Source organism: Pogona vitticeps, chromosome 2, assembly GCF_051106095.1.
Source record: "Pogona vitticeps strain Pit_001003342236 chromosome 2, PviZW2.1, whole genome shotgun sequence".
NCBI lineage: Eukaryota > Metazoa > Chordata > Lepidosauria > Squamata > Agamidae > Pogona > Pogona vitticeps.
Window position 1 is genome coordinate 161,294,213 of NC_135784.1, and position 16,882 is coordinate 161,311,094.

At 43.2% G+C, this 16,882-nt stretch overlaps 2 long non-coding RNA genes across 2 annotated transcripts in view; one reads left to right on the forward strand and one right to left on the reverse strand.

The window, feature by feature from the left end:
- Window positions 1-16,882, forward strand: part of LOC140704644 (uncharacterized) — a 57,373-nt gene that overhangs the window by 11,494 nt on the left and 28,997 nt on the right. The gene's annotated exons all lie outside the window — the stretch shown is intronic.
- LOC144586405 (uncharacterized) lies at window positions 12,966-15,047 on the reverse strand. Its single transcript, XR_013541214.1, has 3 exons — window positions 14,866-15,047; window positions 14,429-14,549; window positions 12,966-13,164 (listed from the first exon to the last, which is right to left on the reverse strand). It is a non-coding gene; the product is annotated as an uncharacterized LOC144586405 (long non-coding RNA).

The following is a 16,882-nucleotide window of genomic DNA, read 5'->3' on the forward strand; positions in this document are numbered from 1 at the left end:
AGCGAAGATCCCATACGTACATGACAAATTCCCTAGGAGTCCAGCTCTGAAAACTGCTTATGTGGTCTACCTAATCTATCCAGCAGTGAAGAATACATTCTGCACTCAAAACATCCCCACAATTTACCGGAAAGATTCCAAAAAAGATCTGACAACATGATCATCAGGAGATCATCAGGAGCCTTACAATGTCAAACTGCTCTTAGAGGTGGGAATTTCTTCCTATTGTGTTTCCTAAAACCCTTCTGTGAAGTACATTGGCCTGGTCCTCCTAATCCTTTCCCCCTTGTTCCATGGTCAGTAATCCTCAAGTGTTTCCCCTACTATTTGTGAATCAGCAGCAATCAAACTTAAAGGAGAATGCAGAGGATTTTAAGCCTCGGGAGAAATTCGCACACTGCTGAGTTCTGAGGGTATTTTACTAGCCTCTTTAGGCCTATAAAAAGGGGAAAAACACAGCTGTTAAGTACAAACGCTGGTGTTGGGAATTGGCCAGAACCTCTCCAGACAAGAATAGAGCCAAACCGCAGTTTAAGACAGCGTTCAGAGAAACAAAGATGCAAAAGCTCACGGAGAATGGGATAATCTTGTGTACTGGGGGGAGTACTCTCGGGCAATGAGCGGGATGAGAATATGCTGAGCTTAAACATTATTCTGTGGTACACTACCTAATACAGTTTCTCATCTCCCCAAATGTCATTTCTATTCTTGGAAACAGCCCCAATGATTAATGAACCAGATGACAAATGGTTTATTGCTTTAAATTCACATTTCTAGCATGGTGCATTAGCCTCTGTCATCGCAATTTCAATTGATCTAATACAATGTGGCAGAATGTACCCCAGTCCAAAAATGAATCCAGCACTGTGGGAGAGTGTTGGTGGCAGATTGGGAAGTTAGCCGTCCCTTCTTTGTGCGTAATAGCTGCTTGCTAAGAGGGAGGGACATTATGGGATTGATACGGTCTAAAGGCAAGCTGTGCTTGTGTTCAGCTCTGCCTCTTTCTCCCTTTTTGTGGCACTCCTCAAATCCCTTCTAGAGGAAGCTTGAAAATTATTTCAATGAAGAATGAATGTTAGCATCTTCTTCTTCATCACCTTTTTACAGTCTAAACATGGAAAGCTCTGCAATGCAAGAATGGGAACCCTCCTTTTTTCTTTTAAAAAGGTTCTGTTGAGTTTATGGCAGGGGTGGGGGACTCAATGTGAAGTCAGACTTATGTCACTCGATGTCAAGTCAGACTTAAGTCACACTAGTGACTTGGCTTGGTCCCCCCCCCCAAAAAAAAGACTTGGACTTCACTCATAACTCAGAACCCACCTGCCCCCTCCTTTTTTTCTGAGGTAAAAAGCTTGTTTTTAATAGGGACTCAGACTCTGGGACTTGGTACCAAAGACTGGGACTCAGACCACCAGCATCCCCAGTTTATGGGAAGGCAAGAGGATCCACAGATCTGTATCCAGATGTTGTTAGGTCTAGAGATGTGGAAATGCCGGCGAGAAATAGTAGCTCTGGCTGCATACTAATACATGTGAAAAGCACGCACGTGCGACCAGATCGGTGGAAAATGGAGCGAGATGTCTGAGAAGATCTCCACCTACATTTGCAAGACTTACCATGTTTGAAAACTTGATTCTATATGTAAATCTTTTTTACTGGCAACGGTTGGCCAACAACAATTTTGGCCCCAGCTATTTTGCTCATCTGATGCTTTTATCATTGTGGTGTTGTTGTTGACTGTTAGGTAATGTGATGGTCAAAAAGTCAAAGGCTTTTTCTTCTCTTATATTATATTGTAGAATATATACTGGTAAGTTGCAAAGTGTGCTTGTTGTCATGTTTCTGGTTAAAGCGCACTGCGGCTGAATGTGCAAAAGGACTTAAATTCTGAAAGCTATGCTTTAAAAAAACAACACACAAAACCATCGTTTCCACATGAATTTACACCTCACATAGGAGGTGATAAGAATTTTATACTTAGTTATATTTGCCCAGGGATGAAACATAATGTAAGCAGCCCTGAGAAAGTTATTTCTCAATTGTGTTTGGAAAACTGTACACAACAAATCTTTTGAACAATCATAATGACCAGGTTCTCTTAAAAGCAGATTTTCTGCCTGCACAGAAGGCTTATCACAAAGTCATTTTAAAAATGGTGAAGTGCTTTGCTCTTTTCTTACACACTTCTCCCATAGATGTTAGTCATTCTTCTCTATTGCATTCATTTGCCTTAGTTTATGGCTGAATGTCTGAAGAAACAGATATATCTGCAAAAGATCACATTGAAATACAACAGCTAGTCTTTAAGGTGCCACAACATGCTTCTTTTTTATTTTGGTGTGGGGTTTTGTTGTTGTTGTGTGTTGTTTTGGTTGATATACTTGCACAGGCTAACATGCCTCCTTTACTGTTGAAATTATCTATTGCATTATTATCGTCAACGTTGTCCTGTCAACATTCAGTATATCTCTAGGGTTTTTCCTAGGTTCAGAACAACCCTTGAATATTTCTAAAGCTTTTGCAAGTGGTCGTCCTGCTGAAATATGTTGTTATAGATACAGATCTCATTTTTCCTCATTTCTGTAGCCGTACATTTTCCCAGCTGCACATTTTATATCTGGCTGCAAGCTAACAGCACTCAATAAATTTTGCAGTAAACATGTAATGTAGGTTAACCCTTATTCCTATAAATGTCTAAACTTTGCATTACCAAGGAATCAAGAAGAAGTTTGTCACCAAAGTTGAAATACTGATGTGCAGTTAGGCAAATGGCATAACTTTTAGAAGCAAATTGCCATAAATTTAGAAATTTTCATAAATATTATCAGTTGCATACTGGGTCACATGACTCCACATGCAACAGATAATGCCGATGGAGATTTCACAACTTGCTGCTATTTGCATAAAAAGGTTACACTGTTTGCATAACTGTGCAACAGGATTTCAGCCAGTCTTATACAGTTGCTTTATCTGAGAATGAAACAGAGAAACTCTGAGCTTTATTAATATCCCTTATGTTCTTCTAATAAATGTGGTCTCTATCCTCTGGCCATTAGCTTCCATTCCAGATTATCCATCTGTAACCCTTTGATATGCTAGGAATCATTTTAGGTGCTTGCCATTTCTTAGAATCCCCTATTGCCCCACCTGCCAATTTACCATAGTGGAAAAAAAAATGACCTGTGTAAATGTTGATATTCTTCTCATGTCCCTATTACAACTGAACTCAAGATTCTTTGACAGAGTGATTGGTGGGATGGAAGAAGGTAGAGAACTGCAGTACTGGAGTGCCTCATCTGGAGCAGGAAGCACATTTAGTCAGCCTGGATATCTGTACATCGGAGGGGGGGGATGGAGGCTCTCAGGTGGCCATGGGGGCTGCAAAAATGCCCCTGGCACAATGTACTGTGGACCTTGGCATATACACACACACACACACACACACACACACACACACACACACACACACACACACACACACACACACACACACACACACACACACACACACACACACACACACACACACACACACAGAGTTTAAGAAAACACAAAGTGAGTGCTTGTGACATCAGTTGCTGGTGGAAAGCAAAGTGGGCATTCACCTGGCAGACTTCTCTGAGTATTGGTGTTGTCTCCTATCTTCAAGGGGTTGCTTTTATGATTTAGGTTCCCATTACACTCCTGACTATACTTCATCATGTGGTGATTCAACAGCAGCAGACAATGTGACTGCTAAGCTACTATGAAGGCAATGGTATGTTAGGAATTCTACTCTGGTATTAATATTCAGAAGGTTTTTAAGCAAAGGCTGCAGCATTTCTCATGTTCTGTGACTATTTCTTAGAAATCAGGGTTTACTGTAGTGTTCCAGTAAATGTATATTGATATGGGAGCTCAATGAGATAAGCTATGAGATGAACACTCATCCGGATTTATAGTCTATCATCTTCAAAAAGGGTTTATGACAAAGAAGAGAAGCCATGGTTTCCAAGGCAAGAAATGTGGTCTGTTCTACATCAAACACTAAGCTTTACTTTAAGCTATTCTGCATACTCTCCCTCTTGCTCTCTTGAAATTATACATGTAACTTTTTTTTGTTGGCCTAATCAGCTATTTACATAACGGGATGCGTGAAGACGTATACTGTTTTCTAGTGTACGTAACTGTTACTAGAAGGTCATTAGTCGCATAAGCTGTTTTGTTCATGTTACCTTTAGACTTGTATATGAGTTTGCATACAATATCTTGGCTGTAGATCTCCTGAGTGAAATGTAAGTGAGTCAGGTCAGCCTTCTAGTGCTCCTCAACTAATGAGCAGAGGAATTAAGGTTTCTTTTCAGGTAACAAAGATATGCTGAAGTACTTTGTTGTCTCAACGAAGAGTGCAGCAAAAGGCTGTATAAAATGAAAAATCAAATTGTGTTTTCAGAGTAATGTAGGATACATTGTGATGGCAAAAGAGGAGCAGCTCTAAGAGGAGACCTCATGCAAAGACAGTAAAAAAAAGAACTGAGGTAGTTTGGAGGGTGGGCGGACCTCATGGTTGGGAGGAGGCTACATAGATTAGCATAAAGCTGTAGAGATCTCTGTACAGGTGCAGAGTTAACTCATTAGTGTGCATTCGCAGAGACCACAAAGAAGAACGCTTTGTAATGTCATTGAGAATTTATGGAAGTGATCAAGTAGTAAATTTTGAACTGCAGGTCCTTCTTGTCCCACCCTCCAGAGAGTCCAAAAATACAGACACACCAAATTCAGGTTGACTCATCAACAAATACATCCTAGCAGCTTTTGTCTCCATCAGGAATACGCATGTTCAAGGCCAAACTAGCCCCATATACTTTGCATAAAAACATAGATTATTGACTTTATTGTAGGGTTGCATGTGAATGTATTTTGTTGCCATTGTATTATGTTGGAATTTTGTAAGCAGTTTACATGGAGTTTTAGCTGAGTGATGCACTGTCTGGATAGCACTCTGGTGATTTTGTTGCACATGCAATGACAATAAAGTGTTATTCTATTCTATTCCTATTCCTGTTCTAATCTATTCTATTCTAGATAGTTCACAATGATAAATCCCCCACTAATCAAAAAGTCTGAGCACTTCTTCCCTGCTACTAAACCAAGATTTCCCTACCCTCATTTCCATGATGTCTATAAATAAATATCAGACATTTTCTCCTGCCTGGTCTTTGTACTTTGTCAAAGATCTGGAGAAAGGTTTAAGTAGATGTCACATGCAAAGCTGGAGTAATTACTATTTACCATGAGCACCTTAAAATGCTACCTACATAATGTCAACAAACCTTAGGATCATCCTGGATGAGACAGATTATCTAGATCAGTGTTTCCCAATCTAGGGGTCATCAAAGTTTTTTCTGGAGGTTCAGCCCTTGTTAAATAATTTCTCCCTTGACCTTTTGGAGTGGGATATTAATGCTAGCATGTGTGCATATGTATGAGAAACAGACCTTTCGGAGGAGAAAGAAACCTCTGCATTTTGAGAAGGGATGGCATTACCTCATTAAAAATGCCTTTTTATGCAAACATGGCTTATTTTATTTATCTCTTTATTTGATTTATATCCCGCCCATCTGGTCTGGTCGACCACTCGGGGCAGCTGGGGGGTTGCAGATTGCTTGGCTATCATAAAAGGGGGTCATGACCTAGAAAAGGTTGGGAATCACTGATCTAGATCCAGGGATGTTGGCACATCTTCAGATCCAAGTCCCAAATCCGAGTCTGAATCTTTGTTACCAGTTCCTGAGTCCCAAGGCCCAAGTCTAAGGCCCTATTGAAAATAAGCTGTTTTCTTCAAAAAAGAAAGAAAGAAAGAAAGCAAGAAAGCAAGCAAACAAGCAAGCAAGCAAGCAAGCAAGCAAGAAAGAAAGAAAGAAAGAAAGAAAGAAAGAAAGAAAGAAAGAAAGAAAGAAAGAAAGAAAGAAAGAAAGAAAGAAAGAAAGAAAGAAAAAGAAAAAAAGAAAAAGGGGGGAGAGGGTGGGTGGGTTCTGAGTCGCAAGTCGAATCTGAGCCATTAAAAAAAAAAGTAAAGTCCGAGTCAAATTGAACTTAAGTTGTGACTTAAGTCCAACTTGACCATGAGTCTCACGACTGGAGTCCCCATCCTTGTCTAGATCCATTTCAATCTCGTTTCAGACTTGGTTATGGGACAGAGACAGCTTTAGTTGCCTTGGTGGATGGCCTACACAAGGCATTAGACAGTGATTGTGTGTCCCTGTTGGTTCTGCTGGACCTCTCAGGAGCTTTTGATACCATCAACCACGGCATCCTTCTGGGCCGTCTCTCTGGGATGGGACTCAGAGGCTCTGTTTTACAGGGGCTCCCACCCTTCCTGGAGGAGACAACTCTGAAGGTGGTACTGTAGGGGAAACCTGTTTGTCACCCAGGATGTTGGCCTGTGGTGTCCTCCAGGGATCTCTTTTCTTCCCTATGCTATTTAATATCTACATGAAACCACTGGGAGAGATTGTCTGGAGTTTTGGGGCTGTGGTGTCATCAGACCTAATTCTATGTCTTCTTTTCCATCTAAGTCTGAGGAAGCTGTTTCCCCTCTAGATCAGTGTCTGGGCTGGATGAGGGTGAATAAACTGAAACTTAATCCAGACAACACAGAGGTGATCTTGATCAGTTGAAAGTCAAGAGCACCAGATGGGGTTACATTCCTTCTGAAAACACAGGCTGCAGTTTGGGGATGCTCCCGGATGCCCAGTTTTCAGTGCTGGCCAGGCATGCATTTGCAAGTTAAAACTAACATGCCAGCTGTGCCCATTCCTGGAGAGGCCTGATCTGGCCATGGTGACATACGCCTTAGTTACATCCCAGCTGGATTACTGTAACATGCTGTAAATGAGGCTGCCTTTGGAAAGGTCCAAAACACTGGAGCCAGATTGCTAAATGGAGCTGGTTACAGGGATCACATCTCTCTCTCTCTCTCTCTCTCTCTCTCTCTCTCTCTCTCTCTCTCTCTCACACACACACACACACACACACACACACACACACACACACACACACACACACACACACACACACACACACACACACACACACACACACACACACACACACACGTGTTACAGCAGCTCCACTGGCACTGGCTACTGGTCTGTTTCTGGGCATAATTCAAAGTGCTGGTTTTAACCTATGAAGTCCTAAATGGCTTGGGTCAAAGCTATTTCATGGTCACTAGGAACCTGCCTGGGTGCTAAGATAACCAGGAGAGGCTTTTTTCCTTGGTCCCACCACCTTCACAGGTACATTTGGTGGATACATATGTAAGGGAGGGCCTTCTCTGTTGCTCCTCCCAGATTCTAGAACTCCCTCCCAGAAGAGACCAGGCTGGCTTCATCCTTGCTGTCCTTCTGCAAGTAGACAGCAAAGTCTCTTCAGGTGGACTTTCCCTGAGTGGCTGGTTGTCTGAGAGAAGTTTTTTAATGGATTGCTGTGCCTTGTTTCTTTTAAATATACTTTTAGCTTTGCTTTTATTTACCCTTTGTAATATAATGTTTAAGGGACATGGTGGCGCTGCAGGTTAAACTGCAGAAGGCTCTGTGCTGCAAGGTCAGAAGACCAGCAGTCATAAGATCGAATACACGAGATGGAGTGAGCTCCCGTCGCTTGTCCCAGCTCCTGCAACCTAGCAGTTCAAAAGCATGTAAAAATGTGAGCAGATAAATAGGGACCACCATGGTGGGAAGGTAATGACGTTCCGTGTCTAGACGCGCTGGCCACGTGACCACGGAGACTGTCTATGGACAAACTCTGGCTCTACAGCTTGGAGACGGGGATGAGCACCACCCCCTCGAGTCGGACACGACTAGACTAAATGTCAAGGGGAACCTTTATGTTTACCTAATATAATATTTGTTTAATTCTTTCAAATAAATAAAATAAATAATAAATAAAACAAGCTTCATATCTGCGTCCCCATTTTGCAAGAGTAAGGCTGAGAGTTTCCAGGTGTATGTTTCAGGCAAGATTACACGCACGACTCGGCAAAACTCAGCTTATCCTCTTGCCTTGTACAAGATCACAGACAGCAGCAGGTCCTCTTTCCCTATGTCAAGGGATGACCTGTGTGTCAAGACTGAGAACATCAGCAACAGCAAGAGCGAGGATAGTCATATAGCTTCTCTTGAGGCTTACAATAAGTATATATATTGCATTTCCAACTTGTGTGGTCAGCTGCACCATAACCCCTCTTCATGCCCCCGTTCTCTATTTTAAATCTCTCCTTAGCTTTGTGCAAGCAGTATTTTATTTCTATTCCAATAAATGCAATTAACACCCAGTAGTAGTAGGCATCCTTCAGTCTCGAAAGACTATGGTATTGTGCTCTGTATGGAGGACTTGGAACAGCGTCTAGTGTGGCTGAGGAGGCCAATTCGAGAGTGACAATCCCTTCCACACTGGAGACAAATCCAATCTGTCCCCTGTCCAGCTCCCTGGTTTTGCTTCCTTTGTGACTTCCTCTTTGCCTCAGCCTGCTGGACAAGGGTCTCTTCAAATTGGGAGAGGCCGTGATGTACTGCCTGCCTCCAGGCTGAACGATCAGATGTCAGAGTTTCCCATCTGTTGAGGTCTATTCCTAAGGCCTTCAGATCCCGCTTGCAGATATCCTTGTATCGCAGCTGTGGTCTCCCTCTGGGGCGATTTCCCTGCACTAATTCTCCATATAGGAGATCCTTTGGAATCTGACCATCAGCCATTCTCACAACGTGCCCAAGCCAGCGTAGACGTCGCTGTTTCAGTAATGTATGCATGCTGAAAATTCCAGCTCGTTCTAGGACTACTCTATTTGGAACTCTGTCCTGCCAGGTGATACCAAAAATCCGTCGTAGGTAACGCATATGGAAGGTGTTCAGCTTCCTCTCCTGCCGGGCACAAAGGGTCCAGGACTCACTGCAGTACAGGAGTGTGCTCAGGACACAGGCTCTATAGACCTGGATCTTGGTATGTGTTGTCAGTTTCTTATTGAGCCATACTCTCTTTGTGAGTCTAGAGAACATGGTGGCTGCTTTCCCAATGCGTTTATCCAGCTCGACATCTAGGGAGAGAGTATCAGACATCTTTGAGCCAAGGTACACAAAGTCATGAACAACCTCCAATTCTTGTGTGGAGATGGTAATAGAGGGAGGTGAGTCCACACCCTGGCCCATGACTTGTGTTTTCTTCAGGCTGATTGTTAGTCCAAAGTCTTGGCAGGCCTTGCTGAAATGATTCATGAGTTGTTGGAGGTCTTCAGCAGAGTGGGCAACAATGGCTGCATCATCTGCAAAGCGGAAGTCCCGCATGCATTTCAGTTGGACTTTGGTCTTCGCTCTCAATCTAGAGAGATTAAAGAGCTTTCCATCTGATCTAGTCCGGAGATAGACACCTTCTGTTGCAGTTCCAAAGGCATGCTTCAGCATGACAGCAAAAAAGATTCCAAAAAGTGTTGGTGCGAGGACACAGCCCTGTTTCACTCCGCTTCGGATGTCAGAGGGATCTGATGTTGAGCCATCAAAAAAAATGTGTTCATTTTCCTTAATGGTTTTGGCTGGGAAGGAAGAGAAAGGTAGGCTTTTTGTGGAGAAGTCTGTTTTTTCCTGTCTCTTTGTTCTGGCTCATCACATGGCCTAGTGGGAGGGCCTGGTAGTTTGAATCCTGATTTTACTGGAGCCTGTGTTCATTTTCCTTAAGGGTTTTGGCTGGGAAGGAAGAGAAAGGTAGGCTTTTTGTGGAGAAGTCTGTTTTTTCCTGTCTCTTTGTTCTGGCTCATCACATGGCCTAGTGGGAGGGCCTGGTAGTTTGAATCCTGATTTAACTGGAGCCTGTGTTCATTTTCCTTAAGGGTTTTGGCTGGGAAGGAAGAGAAAGGTAGGCTTTTTGTGGAGAAGTCTGTTTTTTCCTGTCTCTTTGTTCTGGCTCATCACATGGCCTAGTGGGAGGGCCTGGTAGTTTGAATCCTGATTTAACTGGAGCCTGTGTTCATTTTCCTTAAGGGTTTTGGCTGGGAAGGAAGAGAAAGGTAGGCTTTTTGTGGAGAAGTCTGTTTTTTCCTGTCTCTTTGTTCTGGCTCATCACATGGCCTAGTGGGAGGGCCTGGTAGTTTGAATCCCGATTTTACTATCTCCAACCCCAATATGCTGAATATGGATGTCCTGAAGGAGGGCAGAATTTCAGCTTTAAAAAGAGAATGAGGAGGAGAGTGTGTCGCATGAAATTCCCTAATCCTATCTCTTACTTAATTTGGTAAAAGAGAGCAGGCCGGGTAGGTGGGACTCGTCAGCCCTGGAAGGCAGCCCATCTAGGAGAAGGAAAACTCCAAATTTAAACCTCCACTGCCTTGTGGCTATATCCACTTACGGAAAGGGCTTCAGGAGATAACCTCGAGGCAAAATCCGGAGCCGGAGTCCCGGAGGCATTTTCTTTCATTCTGCCAACTCCTGCGACGTTGCTGGAACCAGTTGTATTGGCTCTTGCCTTTCCACTGGACCATTTCAGCGATGTGGAGAGGGGGGTTTTGCTGCTTGGGTAACAGCCTATCCTCCATACTATTTTACCCAGGCTTCGTGCTCTGGAGAGGACACTCCAGCTTCACATACAGCGTCGAAACAACACGGGAAGTAGCAGTTACCAGTTATAAGTCTCTGCTCAATTGGTGTAGAGCAGGACGCCAGGGGCTACTTCTGACGGTGGGAGAGGTCATTGCACCTCACTAGGTAGATACCGCCCGCCTTAAGCTGGGCAGCCCCCAGCCAGTAAGGTGCTACCTCGCCACGGTCTGTTAACCTCACGGGGTGCGTGGGGTTTAGGGTGAAACCCGACAAGCAGATCGACAACTGTGCACCATGCAACAATCATCAGAAAACTTCTGCCCTAAAGCTGGGCACCTGGAATGTACGGACAATGACCCCTGGCTTTCCTGACTACGGCTTTCCTAACGACCTGCAAGAAATGGACGATGTGCGCAAGACAGCTGTCATTGACATGGAACTGAGTAGATTGCAGATGGACATTGTTGCCCTGCAAGAGACAAGACTGCCAGACTCGGGATCTGTCAAAGAAAAAAACTTCTCATTCTTCTGGCAGGGAAAACCATCGAATGAGACCAGGGAATATGGTGTTGGCTTTGCAGTCAGAAACACTCTCCTGAGATGCATTGTTCCACCCACTGTGGGGAGTGAAAGAATCCTGTCTCTGCAGCTCCACTCATCAGCAGGACCAGTAACCCTCATTAGTGCATATGCACCAACACTGTCATCCACTACAGAAGTGAAAGACAAATTCTACGACGATCTGGCAGCTACTATCAAAAAAGTCCCTGAAAGAGAGTCACTGTTCATTCTTGGAGACTTTAATGCTAGAGTTGGTGCTGATCACAATTCTTGGCCCACTTGTCTAGGCCGTTTTGGCATTGGAAAGATGAACGAAAATGGCCAACGCTTACTGGAGTTTTGCTGTTACTATGGTCTCTGTGTCAGCAACACATTCTTTAATACGAAGCTGCAACACAGAGTTTCCTGGAGACATCCAAGATCCAAGCATTGGCATCAGCTCGATTTGATCCTCACTAAACGTTCTAGCCTTCCTAGTGTTACGATCACACGCAGCTACCAGAGTGCTGATTGCGATACTGATCACTCCCTGGTGTGTAGTAGAGTAAAACTGCGAACAAAGAAATTGTATCACATGAAAAAGGAAGGAAGACCACGTATTGACATCAACAAGACTCGCGATCAAAGAAAAGTGAAGGAATTTGCCCAAGCACTCGAGGAAACCCTTCCAGGTCCAGCTAATGTAAATGCACCTGAACGATGGGAACACTTCAAGAACACTGTCTACAACACCGCCTTGTCCACCTTCGGCAAGAAGACCAGAAAGATGGCTGACTGGTTTGAAGCCCATTCGGAGGAGTTAATGCCAGCCATTGAGGATAAGAGAAGAGCTCTAGCAGCATACAAAGCCTGTCCTAGTGAGTACAACCTGCAAGCTCTTCGAGCCGCTCGTAGCCAAGTCCAACAGGCTGCCAGGAGATGCTCCAATGACTATTGGCTTCAGCTTTGCTCTCAGATACAGATAGCAGCGGACACAGGTAACATCAAAGGAATGTATGATGGTATCAAGCAGGCCTTAGGTCCATTACAGAAGAAATCTGCTCCCTTGAAGTCTACTACAGGTGTGATCATCCAGGACCGAGCACAGCAGATGGAACGCTGGGTGCAGCACTACTCCGAGCTATATTCCAGAAAGAATGTAGTAACTGAAGAAGCATTAAATAACATTGAGTGCCTGCCTGTCTTGGAAGAGCTGGACAGCGAACCAACCCTAGCAGAAATAAATGCGGCCTTGGATTCCCTCACCTCTGGCAAGGCACCTGGAAGGGACAACATCCCTGTTGAAGTGCTGAAATGCGGTAAGGAGATCATCATCACCGAACTGTATGAAATCTTTTGTCTCTGCTGGAGGGAAGGTGGAGTACCACAGGACATGAAGGATGCAAACATTGTCATGTTGTACAAGAACAAAGGTGACAGGGGTGACTGCAATAACTACCGTGGTATCTCTCTTCTTAGCGTTGTAGGGAAGCTGCTTGCCCGTGTTGTGCTGAAGAGGCTCCAGGTGCTTGCAGACAGAGTCTATCCGGAATCACAGTGTGGATTTCGAGCAAATAGATCCACCACTGACATGGTATTCTCCCTCCGACAGTTGCAGGAGAAATGCAGGGAACAACAGCAGCCACTCTTAGTGGCCTTCATAGACCTTACAAAAGCATTTGACTTGGTTAGCAGGGATGGCCTTTTCAAAATACTTCCCAAGATTGGATGTCCACCTCGTCTCCTTAACATTATCAGGTCCTTCCACGATGGAATGAAAGGCACTGTAGTTTTTGACGGCTCAATTAACACCCACACAAATGATTAAGAACTGCATGCATGTTCGAGTCTTATTCTCAACAACTTCACCTTCTTATATCATATTATTTCAGCTAAGCCACCTTATGTATTCCTAATGAGTAAGAAATTATAAATTGCTAAGAATTAAGTTCTGGTAACAGAAGATACCATGGTAAAATCCAGGTCAGTTGCATGATTAATGCAGAACGTTAGCTATGCAGTCACTCTGGCTTTCCTGTTGAGTCTCCTCCTTTTTTTCCTATGATGGAAATAGAAAATGGATTCATTATCTTGAAATGTGCTGTTCCTTTCAAGGTTTCCCATTGGTTTGCCCAATATCAAAATCAATCAGTTAATTGAATGAACTAAAATACATTTTAGTAATACATTTTAAAATATTTCAGTAGGACTAGTAGCAGTGATTGTCACACATTAAAGGCCCTGTCCTGAGATCCCCAAATGCTTCCACAGGGAGCATCAGAACCTGGGTGGGGGAGATTAGAAACTTTTAATTAGCAACAAAGGCCCACCATTTATGACATCATTTGCTTCCACAAACATACATTTAGGCAACAGTATTTTACCCAATAAAACAGCTTCAACAGCAACAAAATGATGTAGAACGGTTCAGCAGATTCTCCTGATCAGCATTGCCATTGTTTTGCTTTGGTCACACCTCATCTGAAATACTGTGTCCTTTTTCGGACATCACAGTTTAAGAAGGCTATCAGCAAGCTAAGAAGTGGGCTGATGAGGACCACCAGAATGGTAAATAGTCGGCAAACCAAGCCCTGTTAGGATTGGTTGAGAGAGCTGTTCAGTTCGGGGAAAAGAAGATGGTGATATGATTGATAGCTATCTTCAAGTATCTGAACAGCTGTCACATGGAAGATGAAGCATACTTGTTTCCTTTAGCTACGGAGGGTAGGACCCAAGTAGTAGATTCAAAGGATGAGAAAGGAAGCAGGTTTCACCTAAGCATTAGCAAGAATGTCATAACCGTAAGATCAGTTCAATAGTGGAAGGAACTGCCTCAAAGGTTGGTGGGCTCTCCTTCATCAGAGGTTTTTAAACAGAGGTTGGCTGGCAATCCGTGGGAGATATTTTAGCTGTGGATTTCCAACTTTGGCAGAAGGTTGGATTCAGTGACCTTTGGAGTCCCTTCCAGCTCTATGATTTATGAACAAGATTAAAAAAAAGATTGAAAGAAAGAGTTCAGCACACCACTTGCAAACCACTGAGAACGAAAAGTTTGGGTAAAGAGTCAAGCCTTTACATGGTGATGAAATGGAACAATTCTGGCCTTGCAGGGTAGCTGATAATTTAGTCAAGACTCTGGAGATCCAGACAGAGGAGGTAATAAAGAACTCAATGGACAAACTGTCTAAAACAATTCTTACGCTGTCTTTGATTTGATTTACCTTATTATACGGTAGGGTGTTTTTTTTTGTTGCTGTTTTGTTGTATTATATTACTTGTATATATTTGATTTTTAACTACCCTGAGTAGTGCCTCCCACTTACCGGGTGATATAAAAAGTCAATCAACCGGTTGGTCAGTCAGTCAGTCGCCTCCCTGCTGCAGTTGAGGTAGGGAACATTTTGTCCTCTAATGGTATGATGATGATCGTCATCCCCAGCGGGTCTGATGGATAGAAATGATAGAACTTGTAGTTCAACAACAAGTAGCTGGCCACATTTTCCCCAGCCCCATGTATAGCAGGTGTAGTACACAACATTCAACAATGTTTGAAATCCAGTTACAAGTCATAACTAGAGATTCAACTAGCCCATTGAATCAATGGAACTTGAGAAGGAGTTGACTTTCTGTTGATTTAGTGGTCTAAAAAGGATTTGATTTATGATAACATCAATATAAAAATATTTTAAGTACAACGAAATTCTCTTTATTTTCATTTGTAAACTGGAGTTTCTGGTGCCATGTTTGGTGAGATACTGACCCGTAGATGAAAGCGTTGCTTTCTTGAATTACAGCTCCCAGTATTCCTTATGTTGGCTTGAGGATTCTGGGAGTTCCATTTGGAAAGGTAACTTTCCTAAGCTTCTCTGCCCTTCATTTACTGGATGATTTACCAGATGGATTATAGCAGAAACATTTCCTGTAATGAGGGTTTTTTTTTTAAAAAAAAAATTAATTATTTTACCTACAGAACAAAATAAGAAGTGAAAACCACAACACAGGCAAAATTCGCTTAGCAGGAGGTCATTAGCTGTTTTGCAGAAAAGAATAAATATTATGGGCTGGCAGAGCTGCTGAGTAGAGTGGTGCCCTCTTTTTCTGCTGAGAGGGAGGCAAGGCTTCTTCAAACAGCCACCACCCTCCTGCTTGCCAGCAGAAGAGGCACAGTTGGCAAAGAACTGATCCTCTTCCACTCCAGTAATTAGTTTAGTGAAAAATTATTTTTGCTATCAGCTTAGTTTTTCACTGGAGAACAATTGTAGGTTTATAAAAACAAAACAAAACACAACAACCACAATGGCCACATTAGGCATTTTTAATGAAACTTTAGGAGGTTTTCTCAACAAGGTCCACAATCAGCCAGTAGGTGAATAATTAGCAGCAGCCAGACAAGGCCCAAAATCTATTATTTAAAAGGGAAGCGGAATTTGCTCACTCATGCGGAAGACCCTATTAAAAATCTACAATATCTGTAAATGTCAGGGCTGCGTGTTTCGATGCTGCATCCGGATGTGGCCAATCTGCCTTAATGTCATGGTTCGTGGCGGTCAAAGCAGATTCATGTTGGCTTAGTGCACACTGTACAGCTGATTTGGCTGGCTCCCAAATTTCCTGAAAGCAGAATTCCTCTCATAAGGCAGGACATTTCTGATGCAGGAAGTCAGGGAGGGAGGAGGGAAGCAGGCAGGTAGATAGGTGATACTTGTTAACTAGTACTCATCCCATGTGCCAGAAGAGCTATTTTGGAGGGCCTTCTGGAATGGGTGGCAGTGGCAGAAAGGTAAGCCTTTGTCACCCTGTACAAGGTGGGTCCTCTGTCTGAACAGCTGACACAGTCCTCTGTCTGAAGGCCTCTTCTGTCCAATCCATGTCTAGTTTGATAGGAAAGCAGGAACGTCCAAGCTGCCTATCACAACCTAGACAGGGCTGGTGAACCTTTTGACACTCCAGATATTTTGGACCACAACTCCCAGAATCCCCAGCCTGTACTGTCAATGATAAAGGATGGCGGGATTTGTAGTTTAAAATTATCTGAAGTGCCAGTGGTTCACCACCCTGACCGAGCATCTCAGTAATGGACTTAGTCCACAAACAAGTGCTTAATGACAATCTTCCTCACAATGAGAGGTATTTCTATATCCAAATGATGTTAAGCTGTTTTGTCTGATCAACCATTTCATCTTTTTAGTTTTTGTTGATGTAAAAGTGGCCACCCAACATGCCTGGGGGCCAAAGAAACAGGGGGAATCTATTAAAATTTGTTCCCCATTTCCTCCACTGGGGACGTCCACTGGATTAGTCCCTTTCATGCAGGAGTATAACTCTGTAGACAGCACAGTGTGCTTTCATATGACTGGCTCAGTCTAAGTTAAACAATTGCCAGGTAATCCACATAGGCCTCTTGGAAGGAACAAAGAGAATCATCACGTCATGGTAGTGGGGATGGATGGATGTTTGTTTGTTTGAAGAATCCTCATAACGAAAACCTTTCTGTTTTCTTGGAGCATCCCAGAAGAAGATGACCAATCCCAGATCAAACAGACTGAATTGGCTCAAAAAACTTCACATTCTGAAGAGGAAAGGACATTTTTCCTTGTCGAAAGCTTGATCTTTTATTGTTTCATTAAACATTTTTCCACCTGGAAGCTAAAACTGTGAAGTTTTTTTTTTGAGCCAGTTAAGTCTGTTTGGTCAGGGATTGGTCATCTTTTTTGATCTGCATAATATCACTATCTCATCTTCTGCTATTCTCTAGATGGTAACACAAGCTACCTATA